The sequence below is a fragment of the Gracilinanus agilis genome, chromosome 2, assembly GCF_016433145.1.
Source record: "Gracilinanus agilis isolate LMUSP501 chromosome 2, AgileGrace, whole genome shotgun sequence".
NCBI classification, from domain to species: Eukaryota; Metazoa; Chordata; class Mammalia; order Didelphimorphia; family Didelphidae; genus Gracilinanus; species Gracilinanus agilis.
Window position 1 is genome coordinate 15,203,671 of NC_058131.1, and position 22,752 is coordinate 15,226,422.

Genomic DNA, 22,752 nt, shown 5'->3' on the forward strand with positions numbered 1-22,752 from the left:
CAATCAACAATTTCCCTCAAGGGAAGAAGGCCATCTTATCCTATCTATTGAGGTCAATAAGGTCTTTGCCTCATAATCCTTTAATCTATAAATTATAGAGGATGGAGAAATCCTATGACCCTGGTGTTTGCCTCCTCAGCTCCAAGAAGGACTGATTCTGACTACGGAGCACTCTCTGTCTCTAAAAGAAAGCTGTTGTAGGGAATATAATTATTTTTAGCTATATCTATCTTTTCAAATTGATCTTATTTTAAATGTGGCCAATTATCAGTTTATATTCAGATCAATAGGGCATATACGAAGCATGCTGGGCACTGTGAGGGATATAGAGGGATGGAGAAGGAGATCCTATTCTTAACAAGCTTGTAACTTTGGTGTAAAAAGAGAGCAAATAATACAATCATATGCTTAGTAGAGGAGGAAAGAGAAACTCATGAAGACAGTCAAGACTCCTGGAATATCATCCCAACTCTTCCACTAAATAACAGCCATCTTGAGTGAGTCATTCTGCCTCGAGCCATCATAGTCTAGTGCCATGATGGTGAACCTATAGCATGCATACCAAAGAGAGCACAAAGAGTACTTACTTTCTGTGGCCACAGATGCTATCTCCCCCCTCCCCGCTATCCTCCCACCCCCAACAAGTTCATTATTAAAAAGGCAGAAGGACTCAGCAGAGCTACTCCCTTCACCCTCTCCATTCGCCTGATGACATGTTTTCACATCACCTATCCCTCTGCCCAGCAGCCCAATGGGAGCACATACTATCCTCCCCCTCTCCACCTGAGCTGAGGACATTCCTCACTTCATCTGCCCCTCTGCCCAGCAGCCCAATGGGAGTTCTTTCTCCCTCCCCTGTGTGGGATAAAGCGGGGAGCAAACCCAGCACTTAGTGGGAGGACACAGCCAGCACATGGTCTCTAAAAGGTTCACCATCACTGGTCTAGTAGATATAATGGTGGACTTGGAGCCAGGAAGACCTGTGTTAAAAGCCTGCCTCTGACACTGTGTGATCATTAGCAAGTTTTTTTAATCTCCCTGATTCTCAGTCTTCTCCTGTTCTACTATTTGCCAGGATAGGAAAAAGAATAATTGAATAATTTGCCTGGTGACATTGTTATGATCTTCCAATACGACAATGTACATGTACTTTTCAGCTTTAAAATACTCTTTAAATGTCAACTATTTAGCATTAATAATGACAAATATGCGCAAGGCCTCTCCAGGGGAGAGGAAAGAGTCATTGGGGTTTGTTTGAGGGGGCAGTGGGAGCTGAGCCATGACCCTTTGCTCCTTTCCCAGCTATTCATCAAGCAGGTGAGCTGTCCCAAGAGGGAGGAGGCCAGCAGGGCCAAGTTCCCCACTCAGGGCCCATGGCCAGAAAGAACAAATTAAGCTCTGACCTAGTAGGGGGTGAGGTCAAGAGTGGCTGTCCCCTCTCAGAGCCTTTCCTACAGCCCTGCAGACTCACATCAACCCTCACCCTTCACCCCATTCCCACCAGTGGCTCAGGCTACCCTCCACATTAACTACTTTTCCATTTCCTTGGCTCCATCCCTTTCCCATCTGCCAAAGAGGGCTAATGAGAATCCCAGCCATCCCAAGGGAGTTTATAAGCTGCCAGACACCCAGGCTAGCCAGCCAAGAGGACACTGAGAAGTGGTAGCCAACATCCCCATTCTGGTCCTACTAGACCTAAAATCATGAAGAATTGGATTCAATCACGCCTTAGACACTTTCTAGTTGTGTCACCATGGGCAAATTGCCTCTCTGGGCCTCAGTTTCCTTATCCATAAAATGAAGGACATGATGACTTCTAATATCTTTTCTAGCTCTAAATCAGTGATCTGAGGATTCCACCTCTAACCAAGATTGACCTAAGGCAGTGTTTCCCAACCACTAACTTGGAGCCTTCCAGAGGCTGGCAAAATTTTTATTACCAAAAGTCCTTCATTTGATTTTTAATTCTTATCTTCCATCTTAGAATTAATACTAAATATTGGTTCCAAGACAGAAGAGTGGTAAGAGCTAGGCAATTAAGGTTAAGTGACTTGCCCAGGGTCACATAGCTAGGAAGTATCTGAAGCCAGATATGAACCCAGGACTTCCCACAGCTCCAGGACTGACTCTCTTGTCCACTGAGCCATATAGGTGCCCCAGTTTTTAATTCCTTTCATTGACACTTTTTACTTTGACTTTACAGTCATTTCTAAATATACATCTAAGATTCAATGCCCTGGTAAGACTTTAATAAAAACTGAAGGTCTGAGGGTCAAGGGACAAAGTGTCCTAAAGGCAAATTCATTATCTTGCTTATGGTACTCCATGCACTTCCATGCACCACCACCTCACCAGTCACTATCCAGTGAGCCTTCCTTTACAATAAAGAACAAATAAGTAAAACAAACCAATATGGACCATCTGATGGCATATCCAATGTTATGCACCCAGAATCCCCCACCTTTCCAAGGAAATGAAGGAATGTAGTTCTCCATCTCTTCTCCGAAGCCAAAATTGCTCTATATTTATAATTACAGTATTTGGTTTCTTTTAAGTCATCTCTTCATTTTACAATATTGTAGTCATTGGGTATATCATTCTCCTGGTGCTGAGTATTTAACTCAGCATCAAACCATAAAGTATTCCCTTAGACATTCGTGCTATTTATACTCATATAAAAAAATTCTCCAGGTCATGAATAATTACTGTTGTAAGATAAATTAATAAGATGTTTAAGATTAGTTAGCTGGGAGGCTTAGCAAGCAGGGCTGGAGAATTCTAAATGGAATGGGGAAGCAGGAAGTGTTGCTTCCCTCTGAGATGGACTCCATGGTGGTTGGGGACAAGTTATAACTGACCCCTTGGGAGACCTCAGAGGAAGTGGAGTTTGTATCCTGGTATCCAGAAGGAGGAAAGTCATCTGCCTGTGGGACATTTTGGTTGAGACTTTAAAACCTAACCTGGGTTGCTGGTCAGCTCAGGTTGGTTTAGCTCCCCGACTTACCCAACTGAAGGAGTCCTGGCTGAAGACCTGGGAAAGCTGTACCATCACTGGAGTGTGACAGGACTCAGCAGTGAGGACCCCACTTTCATTCCTGATCTCCATTGTGCCCTGCCCTGCTATAGTCTCCAGCTTAGTGTAGATAAATCCATTCCCTGACCCTGAGGCTTCTCCATAGACTGGTAGATTAGGACCCCTTTTCCCTCCCTTTAAACTATAGTTCATTGAATTAAACCCTGTTTATAAACCCTTTTGTCAGCCTACTCACTTGTTAGTCTCACAGACTCCCTGGCTAGGTGGATCTGTATTGGCAGTTGGCCCTCCAACTGCCAAACCCATTCTAACTGTATTTCCCCAATTTGTTAATCCCAGTCTATTGCCTTGTCTTGTCTCTTACTTACTCTTCCTCAGAACCCTGATAATACTTAATTTAACCCCTAGTTTTCCCCCCATAAGATTACAGAGCAGCTATTTAACTGCTAACATTCTACCTCACACTAAACCACTTGGCAAAGTTGGCAAAGCAAAGGAACATGATGAATTCTTGGAGGGACTGTGAAAAACAGTCACACTGGTGTACTATAGGTAGAGATGTGAATTGGCCCAGTCATCATGGAAAGCAATTTGGAATTAAGCCCCCAAAGTTACTAAGCTGTACATGGTCTTGGATCCAGCCACTAAGGCTTATATCCCCAAAGAGATCAAAGAAAGAGGAAAAGGTCCTATAGATATAAAAATGTTTATGGAAGTTCTTTATGCAGTAGCAAAAACCTAGAAACTAAGAGGGTGCCCATCATTTGGGGAATGGCTAAACAATCATGATATATAAATGTGATAGGATGCCATGATGACCTAAAAAACAAAAGAGAATTTCAGAGAAACCAAGAAGACTTGTCTGAGCTGATGCAGTGTGAAGTAAGCAGAACCAAGAGAACAATTTATACTCTAACAACATTGCCAAAACAATTTTGAAAGACTTCAGAATTATGGCCAATGGTGATTTGAGAAAACTGTTGATGGAGAATGCTGGCCACCCAGAGGATGAACTAGATAGGCAGAATGATAATGTCCATTTTTAGACATAGTATGAAAATTTGCCTTGCTTGACTATCTATTTATTATTAAGATTTTGTTTCTATTTTTCTTTCTTATTGGGGTAATTGAAATGAGAGGAAGAAAATAGAAATGTTTGATCGTTTTTAATAGAATTTAAATAATTAAAAGTTTTTAAAGCTAGGCTTCCTTTATTTCTATGAATTCTTCATAGGAATATTTTTTAAAACCCTTACCTTCCTTCTTAGAATTAATATTATGTATTGGTTCTAAAGCAGAAGAGTAGTAAAGGTACAAAATGTGAGATAATTGACTTGCTCAGGATCCCACAGCAAGAAAGTATGGGAAGCCAGATTTGAACCTAGGATGTCCTGTCTCCAGACCTGGCTCTCTATCACCTAAGCCACTTAGCTGCCCCCAGGTGAATCATTTCTTACAGCACAGTAATATTCTTTGATTGATAATTATCCCAGTGGATAGAGCCCTAGCCTTGGAGCCAGGAAGATCTAAGTTCAACTCTGGCCTTAGACACTTACTAGCAATGAAACCCTGGGAAAATCACCTCTGTTTGCCTCAGTTTCCTAATCTGCAAAATTGACATAATAGGATTGTTGTGACAATCAAATGAAATAGTAGTACAGCATTATGCAGACTTTAAGGAACTCTTAAAATCCTAGTTCCTTATTATTATTATATATAATTCAACCATTTCCCAAGTAATCTCTGTGTACTTTGTTTCCAGTATGTTATTGGGAATATTTTATTGCATATGAGACCACTCCAGCCCTCTCATCTTAAAGCCTATAAATTTAAAATCCTGACTTCTCTTCCTGGTCTAAGATCCTAAAGCTCCAAACCTCTGCAGGTCTCATCTCTCATCCTACCTATCAGGGGATTCTACAGATTCACTGATGTTCATTTCAATAATAATCTTTACAACTGACACAAAAAAAGAGAACTCCCCCCTCTTTTCTCTGTCCAGCTCCCCCCTTCTCCTCAGGGCCCCTAAGTAGCAAAGCATCCCCCTCCAAGGTTAAAGAAGGACTAGATGAATAGAGAAATTCCGCAAGAGAATTTAGATTTTGTGTCATATGCCATACAGTACAATTTTTTTTAAACCCTTACCTTACATCTTGGAGCCAATACTGTATATTGGCTCCAAGGCAGAAGATTGGTAAGGGTGGGCAATGGGGGTCAAGTGACTTGCCCAGGGTCACACAGCTGGGAAGTGTCTGAGGTCAGATTTGAACCTAGGACCTCCTGTCTCTAGGCCTGGCTATCAATCCACTGAGCTACCCAGCTGCCCCCCATACGGTACAATTTTAATTGGGGAACATTGCTCTGAACAACCAGCCCTTATAATATCTTACTCTCAGGTACAAATGAGAACTGTATGATAAAACCCAACATGGATGGCAATTTCTTTTTTTAAGCAGAGGAAGTGGAGAGTAGAAGTGGGAAAGAATCTGGATAAATGATTTCACTCTCAACCTAAAAACTCCCTCCTCCAATGAAGAATAGATACTCATGTGTCTTAGAGAGTTATCTGCTAGTAGGTCCTTCTTAGCACTATTCTTTGGACTTTACTACTTCGATCCCAGAAGACAGATATAGGGTTCCCAATTTTTCCACAACTTTGGGAATTCAGGATAGAAAAAGCATGAGGGAGCCAGGGGGCACAGGCTAGATAGAGAGGCAAATGGATGGATTACATACATACATACACACATACATACATGGGCTAGGGATATAGAGATGGATATAATAGAAGAAAGAAATAGAAGACAGAAATATTGATTAATCCAAAAAAATGGATTGTGTCCATTTGTAGATATAAATAGGTTTAGAGATAGATATGATAGAAGACATAATCATAGATACATGGATAGACACATGCATGAGTACATATAGATAGATGCATAGACAGAAGAGAGATATGGATAGTTAGAGATAGACATGATAAATACAATAGACAGAAAGACAGATGGAAAGAAGGATGGGTGAACAGATGGACAGGCAAAGAGATAGAGAGATATAGACATGATAAATATGATAGATAGACAAACAGAAAGACAAAAGGGTGGAAGGATGTGTAGACAGGCAGACAGATAGTTATAGATATGATAAATACAATAGATAGATAAACAAACAGATAGATATAGATATGATAGATAGCAAGACCAGTAGAGTGGACAGATAAAGAGAGAGAGAGGAGGGGAGGAGAGGGAGAGGGAGAGGAAGGGAGGGAGGGAGAGGGAGAGAGAGAGAGAGAGAGAGAGAGAGAGAGAGAGAGAGAGAGAGAGAGAGAGATGAGAGAAAGAGACAGAGAGACAGAGAGACAGAGAGACAGAGAGACAGAGAGACAGAGAGACAGAGAGAGAGATGATAGATAGGGAGGGAAGAGGAGGGGAGATCCTTTCCAGGCAGGATTTGATAGAGAATGATGACTACACATTTTTAATGTACAAAAATCACTATGGAATCAAAACTTCTCTAGGTTGTCATCTATATATTACCCTGTTCTCTCTCTATCATCATTATTTGTCACCAGCTTCCCATAGTCATAATTTGAGGATTATATTTGTATATACAGATATATGTGTGTATATATATATATATTCATCTTTCCCTTAATTCTTACCTCTAAGTAACATCAGGAATTTCTATTTATTCCATCCCATAATACCTTTTGAACCCTCTAGTCCCATGATGGTGAACTATGACACGTGTGCCAGACAGGGCATGCAGAGCCCTCTCTGTGGGCACACCTGCAGTCAACCACCAGAGTTTGTTGCTAGACACCAGAGAGACTCAGGGTGGAGCTGTTCCTCTCCCCGTCTCCATGCACCTGAGGACATTCCTCACTTCATCCACCCTTCTGCCCAGCAGCCCAATGGGAGTATTTCCTCCCTCCCCTATCTGGGGTAAGGCCCTAAGATGGGAGTTCACATGCTGCTTGAGGGTGAGGTGCAGACAGCAATCTGTGGAGTCTGTGATAAAGGTGATTCCTGTGGTGGGGTTGAAGAGGAGCTAGATTTGAGGAGAATATAGCTCACAGCATGGCACATAGCTGGAGGGGAGTGGAGTGCTAAGGTCACCCCCCTCCTCCTCTCCACACATGCCTCTCATCACCCACCCCCTGCCCAGGAGCCCAATGGGAGCACTTCCTCCCTCCCTTGTCTAAGATAAGTGGAGGGTTTGGGGCAGGGGGGCAGGCATGGCACTCCATCTCTAAAAGGTTTGCCATCACTGCTCTAGTCCAACTGCTACCATCTTATTATAGACTCTCATGAACAGCCACCTGGGAAATCTCAATTGCCTCCTAATAGCTATGCCTATCTCCATCCTCCCTGCTCTCTAAGCTCTAAGATAATCCATCCTGCCTTCCTCTAAGACAGAAATATTTCTGACATATTAATCTAGTTATTTCATTCCTCTGTTCAAAAATCTTCAGCAGCTTCCTCTTGCCTATCCAGAACAGTTCAAAATTATTTACCTGGCATTCATTAACATCCATTATCTGATACCACACCTCCTTCCTTTTTGAGCTTATATTACTCAGTTTACTTTCCTGTTTCTGTCCCTTTGCTTATACCATTCCCACTACCTAGAATGTGTTCTCTCTCCCTCTGCCTAATACACATCTTTGAGTCTTTTAAAACTCATCTCAAATACAAATCTCAAAGCAAAGTCTTCCCTGATTTCACTAGACAATATCAAGTGTCCACCTAAGTAACATAGTGAAGAGAATACTGAGCCTGCAGTCAGGAAGATCTGCATTTAAATCTGGCCTTAGATATTTACTAAAGTTAGGTAAATCACCTAACTTCTTTCTGCCTCAGTTTCCTCACCTGTAAAATGGAGATAATAGTACCTAACTCCTAGAGTTGTTGTGAGATAGTATTTGTATAGCTCTTGGAATAATGCCTGTCACCTAGTAAGTATTTAATAAAAACTCATTTCCTTACCCCTCTAATCTTACATAGATAGCACTTTTCTGTACCTCTCCAATATACAATAATATACATATACATGTTGAATGTGTTTTGGCTTTATTCTTCTATTTTTCCTCCCTTCAAGAGGCCAGGGACCTTATCCTATTTGGTGGTGCTCTGCCTCTAACAGAGATTTAATAAGTGTTTTATTGATTATATAAAAGAATGAATGATTGAATGAATGAGTTTAAACTTGGCTTCCTAATAATAAGACACATAGCCAACCAACTTGCCGTGTAAAGCAAATAAGAGACATATAGAACTTTGAAGCTCAAAAAGGTCCTAAAGCAGAATTTCAGCACTGGAAGAGAGCCTAAAACTCTAAATGTTACACCAGGAAAGGAGCTTAGAACTCAGAATACCAGAGCTGAAAAGGAGCTTAAAATACAGAATGTTAATGCTTTCATAATAGCAAAAATCTAGGAATAAAATAGATTCCCATTGTGCAGGGAATGGCTAAACCATTTGTGGTACATGAAGGTGATGAAATATGACCATAAGAAATTATAGATATGAGCATAAGGAAGCATAGGAAGACTTACATGAATTGGTGCAAAGTAAATTAAGCAGAACCAGATAAACAATGTGACTGTAACAATGGAATTGGAAAGAATAGCAAAAAAAGAATCAACTCTGAATTTTGTGAAATTATGAGAGAAAAAGAGATAGGTACTTTCCTCCCATCTTTGCAGAGATTGGGGACTATGGGAATGGACTCTCTTACTTTGTATGATATGTTCATTAATCTGGTGAACAATTTTTCTTCTTTTTATTCTTCATCATAAAGGATGTCTTTGGGGGTAGGATATATTAGGAAATGTAGGTGATCTATAAATAAATATGTACCTCCATAGGTAAGTGAATCAACAAATAAGTGAATGAATTATTTTTAAAATAACATAGAATACCTGAGCTGGAATAATATAGGATATCAGAGCTGCAAACTGAGCACAGAATTTCAGAACTGAAGGTGTGTTTGAGATCATTTAATCCAACCCCTTCTTTGTTCCAAAGAAAGAACCAGAGAAATGATGTGACTTGCTAAGGATCACACCAGGAATCAGTAACAGAGCTGACCCTAATTTACCTTTTCTAGGACTCTCATGAATATCCCTGTTCCCTCTGTTATAATAGTTAGCATTGATGAGTCCCTTTTTCTTTTCTTTTCTTTCTTTCTTTTTTTTTTTTTTTTGGTGAACTTTCACATCTATGATTTCATTTATTGTACTCAGAACTACCATGGAAACAGCCTATTTCTGGGCTTCTGTTTGTGCAGCCCAGGAAAATTCCTGGCTCTAGAATAAATTTGACCCTTCTCCCTCCATGTTTCTTCCCTAGGGTTTATGACTTCCTCAAAAGGTTCATAGTTATTCAGATGGCCTCTCTGTTAAGAACTGGGTGGTAAGAGAACAAGAATGAATTTGACATGCTTAATCCCTGTCCTCAAGAAGCATTCAATCTATTTGGGGAGATGAAACAAATACATGAATTGCATGTTTAATTTTCCAAATGAATAATTCAAAATTTGGAGAGAAGAGAGACATAGAATCCTAGATAAAGATAGAAAAGGGATCTTGGAAGTCATAAAAGTCAAACTGAGACGTAGGAGTGTGATAATGAGATTAAATCTACCTTGCCTATTCTTAAATCTAATCACCAAAAGTGTAAACAACTCCACTTAACTCTCAAGTGGGGAAGCCTGTGACCCACACGTGCAAGAATGGGTGATGAATCCGAAATGACTGACTGCCCCCTAGGCAGTCCTAAGAAAAGCATCTGTTGTGATTGGGCATGTAAACTAAGAGGAAGGCACAGGAAGTGATAAAAGAAATGGCCTGGATAAATTGAAAGAACTTCTAGGGCTCAGGCTCTTGGCTCTTGGCTGCCCGCTTCTTCTTGTGGTGGATACCTAGGATGTGGAGGACTGCTGGCTGAGACCTTGGACTAAGTGAGACTGCTATTAATCTCTCCCTTGGAATTACACTTGGTGAGTATAAAGACTAAATCTTCCTGGACTTCTCTAAAAGAACTGTTCTTTCAAAAGAGACTCTATGACTGAAGCTTCTGCTTCATTCACCTCCAGGGGCCCTCTGGCCTTGGACTCAAGACTGAGCCTCCTCTGACTGAGGACTAATTAGATCTGCCTGGGTTAAACTAAGGGACCAGAGCAAATTACTTGGTGTGTTAGATTATTTATCCTATCCTATCCTCTCTCTGATTTTCTTATTTTCTCTTCCTCTTTTCATTTGTAATAAAATTCCATAAAAGTCATTTTGTCTTGAAGTTATTAATTGGGGATTGATAATTATTCCATTCCCTGGCGACCAAACCTTTTAATATTTACCCAACCAAAGCCTCTTTTTACCCCTTACAAAAGTGTGAAATAAGGAGTAGTGATAAAAAAGGAAACTTCATGAAGAAGCTAAGCTTTGTGTGAAGGAAATTTACTCTTCTGGGGTCTCACACTTGATCTCATCTCCTGCCAAATATTTGACCTGGAAACTAGGACTGTGTGAGGAAAATCACTGGGTAAATTAGGTCACTCGAGCCTATGTGAGTCTGTGTGAGTATCCATCACCTACATCACCTAGTGTGGGTCACGGAACTATGACCTACAAACTTGATCCAGACATGATTCTGAATTTGACCCAAAAGTGAGAGAAAGGATAAAACTGAAAATTGAGGAAGTGTTCTCTATCTCTGATGACCAACTTAGGGGAGCCGCTGCTGTGATCATGCTGAGACCACCCTTTTGGTAGTTTAGATTAGACTATTTTACTTTTAGCCTTCTATGTATTTCTGGTCTTTTACCTGTCCAAGTGATTCTAATAAACTTTATTAATGTAAGGCCAGTCTCCAAATTTTAATTCTTGCTGCCTCAAAAGATGGGCAGATTTTGGAGTTGTAGCTAAGATGGCAAGGGCATACAAGGTGGAGAAACCAATAGGATTACAGTCTAGCTTATCACAACTTAAATAAGATGCATACTCAGACTTTATCTCAAAATCCAAACTCTTCCAGGAAGTGAGAGTAGAGTGAAGGGTGGAGAGAATTCTTGAACAAACTCAGTCTGCTCTTATGGCCACCAAAAGGGAAAATATGATTGTGCCTCTTTCCCCTTTCCTTATTCCTCTTTCTACTCTTTTCTTACCTTAACTAAGTACAAATATGTAAGCCCCCAGAGGGCAAGAACTATCATTTTTGTCTTTGCTCAAAGTATCACAGCACCTGTCAGAGAGCAAACATTTACTGTTTCTAAAGTTCAGTTAATCTAGAGCTGATTTCTTAAGTTCTGAACAGTCACCAAACTCTTTGACAGCATTTACAATTAAATAAAATACATAGATTTATAAAGATAACCAATTATATTGAAATACAATTATCAAAATATTTTTAAATAAAGAAATTCATTAATCCCCTGGAATCTGTCTGGGGACCCCTTTCTCTAACCACTTCATCTAGAGCTAGAGGAGACTTTAGAGATCGTCTGCTGAAGTCCAAGGGGCAGCTAGATCTCTCAATGAGCACTGGGCCTAGAGTCAAGACTTGAGTTCAAATCTGACCTCTGACAATTACTGTGTGACCCTGGACAAGTCACTTAACCCTATTTGCCCCAGCTTCCTCATCTGTAAATGAGCTGGAGAAAGCAATAGCAAACTACTCCAGGATCTTTCCAAGAAATCCCCAAATGGAGTCAATCAGCCATCACTATCATTGTCTTTGTCATCACAATGGGCATTTCTGTGACACATTAAGGTTGGTAAAGCACTTTCTATACACCATTTTATTTGATCCTAATAAGAACCCTTTGTATTAGGAGACGCGGTATCTATCCCAAGGTTACAGTGGAAGAAATAGGTTCGGAAAAGTTGCCCTTGGTCACATGGCTGGTAAGTGCCTGATACAGGATTCAAACCTGGTCAAAAGCATTTTAGCAATGGACTCGAAGGCCCTGGGTACTCACCTCTGACAGTTGTTTGTGTGATCTTGAGTCAGTCACTTGACTTAATTGAGCCTCTAAAAAAGGAGGAGTTGGGCTCAATGTGCCCTGAAGCCTTCTCCAGCTCTCTCTATGATCCTATGACTCCACGTCCAGAAAATCATAAGGAGGAAGGAAACAGAGAATCAGTGTTTTGATCAATCTTCAATCAGTAGATGGAACAGGTGACCAGTGGACCTCAGTTTCCTCATGTATAAAATGAAACTGTTGGATGATATATTCTCCAAAGTCTAGTCTTGCTCTAACAGTTTGTGAATCTATGTTTCTAAGTCCTTGTGGAGGTCACGTCACAGTCTACCTGTCACTATTTAAGCAATATACACCCACCAGTGTTCATTTTGATGAGAAACTACACAATTGTCATAAAGTGAGCACCTAAGGCAGTCAGGTCACAGTGGATCTCCAACTTGACAGACTGTGCTTTGAAGTCATAGACATGATTATGGAGTGAACAGGATACAATGGAAAAACTATTCCACAAGGATTCAGGTGTATCAGCTTCATCATACACATGATCTGTGACCGTGCGCAAAGGGCATAAACACTGGGCCTCCCTTTATTCATCTCTAAAATAGAAGGAATAATAACTACCCTGCTTATCTCCAAGTACCCCTGGAAGCCTCATCATCTCACCTGGCTTTCTCTGTAAAGTCCCCCTCCAGTCAATAATTGACATTTATTTAGCATCTGCAATGTGCAACACAGTGTCAGGAACTATAGAAGAGATGAGAACAAATAGCCCTGAAGCAATCCAGGACAAAGAAGAGGTGGGTTCAGGTCTTGCCTCATTCACTCACTGGCTAGCTGTGTTACAAAGAGCAGTTATAGTTGTCTAATCTCTTTGAACCTCAGTTTTGTTATTATAAATGGGTAATATGGTATGCTGTTAGGGATAACTTTATCACAGGTGTTGAAATGATTATCTGGGACAAGATGGATGCCACTTTGAATGACAGGTCCAGCAGTTGAGAACCTCAGAATGTCCCCAGGTGCCATGAGCCAAGGGCAAAAAGCAGTTGGCCGCAGCCCTCTAAATACCCCCAAGTGACAAGACAAACTGGCTCAGATTGGAGCAAGGACTTGGGAAGGTGGGAGGTGAAGGGTGAAAGGGTAGGCCCGAAACCTGTAACCTGGTATCTTATTGAGAGAGCTCGAGAGAAATCACCATTATTGTTAATAGAGCTGAGAGAGTTTACTGATATCATCAATCAAAATCATCAACTAGCCTTCCCTAATCTCTGGCTTGGCTGCGGCCAAGTCAGGTCAGAGTTAGAGAGAGGGTGAAGAACCTCCAGTTCCTACTGAACCTAGCAATCTCCAGACCTTGCTCATTAGCCTAGTTAATTAGCAATAGGGTTCCTAAATCCTCAATCCCATTCCCTTATTTCCTAAACCCATTAATAGATTTAAATACAGTGTTTACCATCAAGTACTTTTCCTGAGTGGTGATTATGCCAAAGCCCTTGGGAAGGGGTGATCAATACGCAGTCAGATTATACCATTATCCAATAGCTAATCAATAGCCCTTACCAAGTAATATTCCAACCTCAGGTTGGGACCTAGAGAGATTAACCATCCACACAACTTCACAGGGGTTCCCTGCCTGGGCAAACTGTTAGAAGGGGATAACTGACAAGCTTATCCAACCAAGCTTGTCAGGGAGGAGAGCATAGATTATACCAACAACAACTGCATAGAGGCCTGTGAGAGGAGAATGTGCTTTCTTTCTCATCAACAACAACCAGCTTAGGCCTGGGCATACAATCCCTCCTCCATCTATACTATCATTTCTCTGGGATCCTTCTATACCAATATAACACAGGACTGTAATGAGTGGCGAATGGAATTATGTATGGAATATACTTTGTCCTTTTTTTCCTCTCCACAAGGATTTATTAAGCACCTATTCCACAATAGGTACTACCTCCACAGGAATTCACTGGTCCCTGCCCTCTAGGATCTAATAATCTAATAGAATAAACATTGACGGGGGGGGGGGGGGGGGCCTGCTGTGTAGCTCAGTGGAGTGAGAGTCAGGCCTAGAGACGGAAGGTCCTGGGTTCAAATCTGGCCTCAGCCACTTCCCAGCTGTGTGACCCTGGGCAAGTCACTTGACCCCATTGCCCACCCTTACCACTCTTCTGCCTTGGAACACAGAATTGATTCCAAGATAGAAGGTAAGGGTGAGAGAGAGAGAGAAAGACAGAGAGAGAGAAAGAGAGAGAAAAAGAAAGAGAGAGAGAGAGAGAGAGAGAGAGAGAGAGAGAGGATAGATATAGATAGATAGATAGATAGATAGACACAGATTTATAAAGTGCTTATCATATGTCAAGGATTGCACCAAAGATTTCTTATTCAGTTGTTTCAGTCATGTAAATTCTTTGTGATGCAATTTTGGGTCTTTTTGGCAGAGATACTGAAATAATTTGCCATTTCTTTCTCTGGCTGATTTTACAGATGAGGAACTGAGGTAAATAGGATAAAATGATATGTACAGGGTCACACAGCTAGTAAATGTTTTAGGTCAGATTTTAGGTCAGATCATCAAGAAGATGAGTCTTCCTGACTCTTGGTCCAGCCCTATATTCACTGCACTACCTAACACCCATGCTCTAAGGATAAAAATATAAAAATGGAAAGACACTTCCCTTAAGGGGAAAAAAAGAGAATGATCAAAAAGAAAATTGGTCTGAATGCTCTCCTCCTCACCTACCTATTTGAGATTTACAGAAGGCATAACCCTGTGAACAACTAGGTGTGGCATGAATGGAATAAAGGGCAGGATACTAAGGATCCTTTTTCAAAAGGAGTGAAACAATTATTCCCCAGACTTCTATGACCAGTTCACTGGAACAAATTACTAAGGAGTCGAATAAGTAGTCTGTTTGGAGGCCTGCCAACATCCCCAGAAATGTTATCCTCCATCCAGAGGTTGAATAACTGTGTGGCAAAAATCCAGCTGTGGGATGTGCTTACTCATGCAGGTGGGTCTTGGTATGGGTGAGCATGAACCAGAAGGCAGAAAGGAGATAAGGAGATACAAATAGTAGAGCATAACTAACGCCTTGGAAAGGGAGTTCCACTGAAGTATCTTTAAAGGAAATCAATTAAGGATTAATCAATCAATCAAAAACATTTATTAAGCACCTCCCATTTCTTTGTTTTTTAACCCCTTAGCCTCCACCTTAGAATCCATACAAATATTTTGGACTAAGGCAAAAGAATGGTAAGGACTGAACATTGGGGATAAAAAGACCTGTCCAGGATCACATAAATAGGGAGTGACTGAGGTCACATTTGAACTCGGGACTTCCCATCTCCAGGCTTGCCTCTCTATTCCCTGAGCCACCTACCTTCCCCCAAATACCTTCCATTCTGTTAAGTTCAGGAGCACAATAATAATTGTATAAGAGAACAAGAAGGACCTTCAAAGATCACCAAGTTCAGCTCCATCATTGTGAAGAAAAGACTTTCAAGATGAGATTGCCTCCAACTCAAAGATGTGTTCATGCCATGAGTCTATGAAAGGAAATGAAAGAAAAGAATGGATAAAGGGTTGACTTTGACTTTAGAAAGACTTGAATTCTAGTCCCCCACCCTACCCCCCACCCTCACACATACTGGCCATCTGATACTGGGCAGAAATCCCTTTTCAAAATATTCTGTGAACATAAGCTATGACTATTTCAATTTACTTAAACAATTCCTCTCCGCCTCTTTTAAACAGATAATTTATGCTAAATTATACATAATCATACTAAATATGCCACCCAGGAAGACCTATAGAATCAGGCAGATCCATTTCTCCCAGCAGAATGAATGATCATTGCAGGGACCTCAGTCATCCCCTTCCCATAAAACCAAGTTTTCACCTAAGCAGCCCCCTGAAAGCTTGCAGCTGTGATACACTGTGTACCATTTCCTCTCTCTTCCAAGCATCCTGACCCAGTCTTCAGAGCTAGTTCCTATAACTTCTGCCAACCAAAGCCACTCACCAGGGAAATAATAATGTAGGTGGTTGGGGAAGGAAACGAAATCACTTTTTTTTCCTGTTGCCTTTGGGAAGAAGAGCATTGGAAGGAAGAAAATGGAGCATTAAATAGGATTATCCTTTGGCAGTCTGCGCTTATAGCATCATCTATTCAGAGTTCCCTGGAATTCTACACTGGGGAAGCCTTAGCCAGAGAGAAAATCCTCATTCTGGGGCCAAAGACAATAGAAATGTACAAAATAGCTATTCCAATATTATTTTGACATGCAATTTGGTAACCTTATATTTCCCAATAGCAAGGCCTCCAACATAGCTACTGAGCTCACCCTAAGTAAAAGTCTTTTAAAATTCCCATCACAGAACTAGAAATTGTCATTTAACTTTCATGGACCTCGGTTTCCTCCCAGGCAAAATGAAATGTGCAATAGATGACTTTTAATGTCCCTTCCAAGCAGCTAGGTGGTGCAGTAGATCGAGTGCCTGTCCTGGAGTCAGGAAAACTCATCTTCTTGAGTTATAGTCTGGCCTCGGAAACGTACTAGCTATGTGACCCTGAGCAAGCCACTTAACCCTGTTGGCCTCAGTTTCCTCCTCTGCAAAAATGAGCTGAAGAAGGAAATGGCCAACCACTCCAATATCTTTGCCAAGAAAATGCCAAATAGGGTCAAGAAGAGTCAGACATGACTGAAAATGACTGAAGAACAACAATAAAATTATACCTTCCAGAAGAGAGTAGAAGGACCAACCCATTACCTTTTTGGCTCTAAACCAGTAATTGGTCTTAGTGGAATAAGTGATAAGTCTAGAGTCAAGAGGGTGTTGAGTTCAAATCCTACCTTGGATACTTCACTTCAGAAAGCTTCCATTCCCTCACCACTAGCACAGGAATATCATTGCACTACTCTTCTCCCAGGATTACTGTGGAATAAATTACCATGTTAATACAGATAGTTATTAGAGGAAAAGCAAGGGAAATTGGGGAGCCAGATATTTTGACCTTAGAGTCTTAGAAACCATTTGCAACCCATTCAGTTTAATATATGAGTTTGTATGTGTGACCTGTGAGAATTAAAATCAATATCCAAAATACTCCAAGTATTAAATTTAATAAGATTTATTAATAAAAACTAAAATAAAAAGCCTGAGTAAAAGCCAGCTTTCCCAGCTGCACATGTGGGAAAAGAGAGAGGGAAAGGGAGAGTTTCACCAACTATATACAAACAATATAAGCATGCAAGTTGGGGATGAAGGAGGAAGGGGATTCTGGGAGATAAAAAAAAATTCTGGGAGATGAGGTTCAAGGGTTCAAGATTTTCTAACTATCCAGACCACAAGACATTATGTATATACATATATGCATATATATATATATACACATGCTATACAAGTATTATTGTACATATATATATTATATCTGTGTGTAGATATATATACATATATAGCCATACATCCATGTACACACTAGATCTCTCAAAATCTTCTGTGTAAAATAAAGTCTTCTGTGTTTGTGTATCTTGTATGTACACAGCCATTTTCATGTTGTCTCCCCCCAATAGGCTAGGAGTGTCTTGGTAGCAAGGATAATCCTTTGCCAGTCTTTGTGGCCCCAGCACTTAGCACAGTGTAGAGAGCCACAAATAAACAGTTTAATCTGTAAATCCTATCAGATCCAGTTATAGCTGATGATTATAACTAATTGATGACTCCTTTCATTATTAAAAGTTTTCCTGTGTAATAAATCATTTTAATTTAAAGAAAAGGGGGAAATATGTGGGAAGCCAATAAGAGAAACTGTCTCAAATAGATAAAAATCTGAGACTCCTCTTTTGACTCCTTTTCTGATCCACATCTTTCCTTATTAGAAAGCTTTAAGTCCCTAGCAAACCAAGAGTTAAGAGGTTAACAATTTCTCTCCAAAACTAAAGACAGAAATTAAGCAAAAGGCTGCCTGGACTCTGAATCTGTTTCTAGACACATCAAGGTCAATAATGAACAAATTTTAGACAACATCTCCTCCAGTGGGGGCTATTCATCCCTGAGAAAGTATTCCCAGTCTTAGCTTTTGATAATGGACCAGCCAAAATTCAGCCTTGGCCTTGCTCTATTCTGAAGTCAAATGAGAATTTCTGCATTTTGATATGACATAATTTGGAACTTCTGCGCATCTGCGAAGTTTTTTGGGGGGAGGTTCTTTTGTGTGAAATGAGTCTTGAAATATATATAATAAACTCCATGCTCCTGGAGACAGAGCTGGAAGCATGAGCTAAAAGATCTTCTGTGTCCTTACTTCTTTTCAACTAAGCCGTCCTTATCAGATTATCAGAGATGATAAATAGATCTCTAGAGCACAGTACCTGATAAATAGTAGGCAATTAATAAATATTTGTTGCCTTGAATTACAAATGAGGAAACTGAGGCCCATCTAGAGGAAATGACTCGCCCTTGGTCATGCAGACAGATTGTAAATAGCTCAGTCAGAACTCAAACTGACCAGCTAACACCTTTAGGAAATACTCCACAGCAACTATTTTCTCTTTCTCCTCCCCCAACTCCCTACTTTCTCATTGGTGAGTTTTACAAGAATGGAATAAATAGGAAAACAATGAAGTCTAGGAAACAGATAAGAATTAAGTAGGAGCAACTGACTCAAGGGAAGGAGCTGTCACTAGAAACACATAGATCTCTAAACCCCAAGAAAACTAGGTGAAATAGGTGAACATTTTCCATATACTCTAGATTCCTCCCATCATTCTCCACCTCCCCAACCCTAGGTCTCTACTTCTTCCAGGTCTGGCATCCCTTCCACATCCCTTTCCTATTCACCTAGAGAAATTCCTGCCCTCCATTAGCCATTGGCTAAAGTGCTCTTAAGTGTCTGGGTTAACTCCTGAGGATACTGGAATTTTAATGAGGCCTCCAGGAGAGAGAAGACTTTGAAATCCTAAGCACTAAATACTGAATAGAGCCATTTCTTGCAGTATGACTTGAAGAAGAGATGTTTGAAATCCTGGTTTCAAATTTGACTTCACACACTTCCTAGCTGTGTGACCCTGAGCAAGTCACTTAACTCTCAATGCCTCACCCTTACTGCTCTTTTGCCTTAGAACCAATACACAGTATTGCTTCTAAGACAGGTGAGGGTTTTTAATTTAAAAAAAAAAAAGAAGAGATGTTCAGAAGAAAATGTCCTGCCTAACACCCCTGAAATCAAACTATTCTACTGCTTACAATTATCACCCCCTATACCACAAGCCCTTCCACCAAGTTCTGGCCAGGACTCTCTGAAGGGTAATGCCCCACATAGCTAAGTAGCCACTGACTGGGTCTAAGTCAATACCAATGGTCACAAAAAAAAACTTTCAACACTGCTGATCCAGTATTGACAAGCGGTGGCCACAGGATTCTGGGCAAGTCATTTAGCCTACACCTGGCATATAGTAAGCTTCAGAAGCTTGCCAGCTTAACTTAACTCTTCAGGGCTCCAGGTAACCCTCTAAGACTATAGGTAGTAGAAAAAGTGCTGACCTACATTTGCAAAGGGAGTTACCTCGTTGGATAGGTTCCCTATACCAAGAAAATCTCAGGTCCAGACTCTGTCTCTATTCCTACTCTAGCAGTATTGGCCAGGTGCCCATCAGGGAATACTCCAATCTCTGAAGAATTAAAAATGAGTCTTACTTAAAGAGCAATGGAGATGTACTCAGGGTACATAAGAAGGCTGAGACAGCATAAATGAGCCATCATTGCCAAGATCAAAGAGAAAATCCTCTGTTCAGCATTCAAAGCCCTTAAAGTCCAGCCCTTTCCTGCCTTTCCAATTCTCCACACGTGTTACTCCCCTTTCCATATAATTCAATCCACTGGTGCTGGCTTCTTTGAGATTCTTTGCATGAGATTCTCCAGGCTCCTGACTGCCATTTCCACTGGCTTCTCTCCATCCTTGTCTCCACTTTCTGACTTCCTTCAAGTCTATCTTCTGCAAGAAACCTTTCCTGATCCCTCTTAATGATGATGAGCTCCCTCTCTGATGATCTCCAATTATTATTCTATATGTGCACATATATATCATGTATACAGAGTTGTTTACATTAGATTGTGAGCTCTTTGAGGAGCTTCCCTTTGAGTCCCGTGGTTTCCTCCTAGTGGTTCCATTTTAAGGATGGACCCAGACTTGTGAAGCATGATTCCTCTCCAGCTGTTTCTTGCTTTCTGGATTTGAACATGATGCTCCCCTGCAGGTTCCATCATTTCTTCTCCCTTCCTCTCTTTATTTCCCTTTTGTGTGGTATCCTCTTCCATTAGAACATAAACTCCTTAAGGGTAGAAGGGGCTATTTTGTCTTTCTTTTTGCTTGGATCTATATCTCCAGGCTTAACACAGTGCCTAGCACATAGTAAGCACCTACTACATACACTCAGTGCCTTGCCATGGTTGTTATCAAAGAAAGAACTGACTACAAAAACAGCAAAAGTGAGAAATAACCAATGGAGAACCTAAAAGTGCTGTTGGCATCTTTTCAGCATAAATAGAAAGTGAGAAGGCACTGTCATGTAGGGTGAGAACCCCCCTGTCACAAACATAGAAGGACAAAGAAAAGAATTATCCAAGATGGACAGCCATGAACAGGTTGCAATCTTTACAACTGTAGAGAACATCCAAGATGGCATTGTACATAGAATTCTGGACTTGGAATTAGAAAGACCTTTATTCAAATCCTTTGAGACGCTGAGTAAGTCTTTAACCTCTCAGTTTCAGTTTCTTTTTCTCTAAAACAGGATGGTCATAGAACAAGCCTTCAGGAATGTGTTGGGCTGGTATTTTTAATCTCTTGCCTTCTGTCTTAAAATTGATGTTATGTATCAGTTCCAAGAAAGAAGAATGGTACAGCCTAGGCAATTGGGGTTAAATGACTGGCCCGGGGTAACACAGCTATGAAGGGTCTGAGGCCAGATTTGAATCCAGAACTTCTGGGTCTCCAGCCTGGCTTTTTATCCACTGAGCCACCTTGCTACCCCAGCTTTGGGGGATGTTTTGAGGATTATATAAGATTCCCTATGTAAAGCAAGTCAAATAATGGACTTCACTGAATGGGCTACGTGAAAAATCAAGGGTACTCATCATTAAAAATGTTTGAGTATCTACTTTATGGTCAACACTACTAATTAACATGTGGGATTCACTATCTCCCAAGTGCTCTAGAACCCCAGAGACCATTTCATCCAATTCCCCCACTTTAAGGATGGGATAATAATCTGTCCATAGTCATATAGCTATTCAGTAACAAAGCTGGGATTTGAAGCCAGATCCTCAGATTCCAAGTCACATAACCTGTTAGAAACCATTCAGACAGATGTCACAGAGTGACTAAATTTGATTATTCCCAAAGAAAGCCAAGATCGCCATGCTCCCAGCCCCAAATCCCCAGAAACATCTTCTCTTTGAGGAGCCCTACACCACTTTATCACCCCATCCCTCCAGTATAACCTATCCATCATCTGCATTGGCTGCAGTTGTCTGGGGTGAGGAGGAGAAGCTGCAGAGGGAAACACCAGGTTTGTATCTCCATAGTTACCAGAGGAAACTAGAAGAGACAGCCACTGAAAAGATGGGCTGGAGTGCTTTTCATCCAGCCTTCCAAGTCATTAGCATTCACAACAATTACCTAGTTTCAAAGGCTCAGAGAGGCTCTGCCCAGCTTCTCCACCTAGAAATTCTTGACAAATGTTTTCTTTGTCCCCGGAATAAAGCAGGTTGCAGGAACACTCATTTGCCAAAGTCATTTTCCAGTGTGTGGGGTTGTTAGATAAAATTTCCAAGTGGACAAATCATCTATTGAAAGCATCAGGATGAAGTACGTGGCACAGTCAATTTATAGAAGTTATTTTAAGGCAGATAAAAAGTCGAGATTTCCTAATGGGTCTTGGTTATCAGCAAACGATCATTACAGAATCTCCAAGTTGGAAAAGAAGCCATTGAATCCAACCCACATCTGGCTGGGAATCCCTTCTACAATGCAGCCAACAAATGGTTATTCAGTCTTTGCTTGATGACTCTAGCAAGAAGAGAAGAGTGTGAAGGAAGTTCTCTCTCTCTCATCTCTCACTTTCTTATTTTACTAATAAACTCTAAAAACTCTGGCTGGGAACCTATTTTAATTGTAACAGAAGGAAAGCTAAGTGGTATAATGGATAGAGTTCTAAGCCTAGACTCAGGAAGACTCCTCCTCCTGAGTTCAAATCTGGTCTCAGACACTAAGTGACCCTAGTTCTTACCCCTGTTTGCCTCAGATTTCTCATCTTAAAAATGAGCTAGATAGGGGTAGCTGGATGGCTCAGTGGATTGAGAGGCAGGCCCAGAGATGGGAGTTCCTGGGTTCAAATCTGACCTTGGACACTTCCCAGCTGTTTGACCCTGGGCAAGTCACTTAACCCCCATTGCCTAGCCCTTACTGCTCTTCTGCCTTTGATTCTAAGGCAGAAAGTATGAGTTATTTTTTTAAATGAGCTAAAGAAGACGATCTACTCCAGTATCTTTGCCAAAAAAATTCCAGAAAAGGTCACAAAGTCAAATACAACTGAAACAACAAGTGAGAAGAGAATCATGACTTCATTCTCCTTTGTAGCCTCTGCTCTGCCTCTCTTCTACTCCATGGAAAAAGAAGTCCCCTGGGGTCCTGGCCCCTCCCCCACCACCACCACCCCCCTACCCCCCA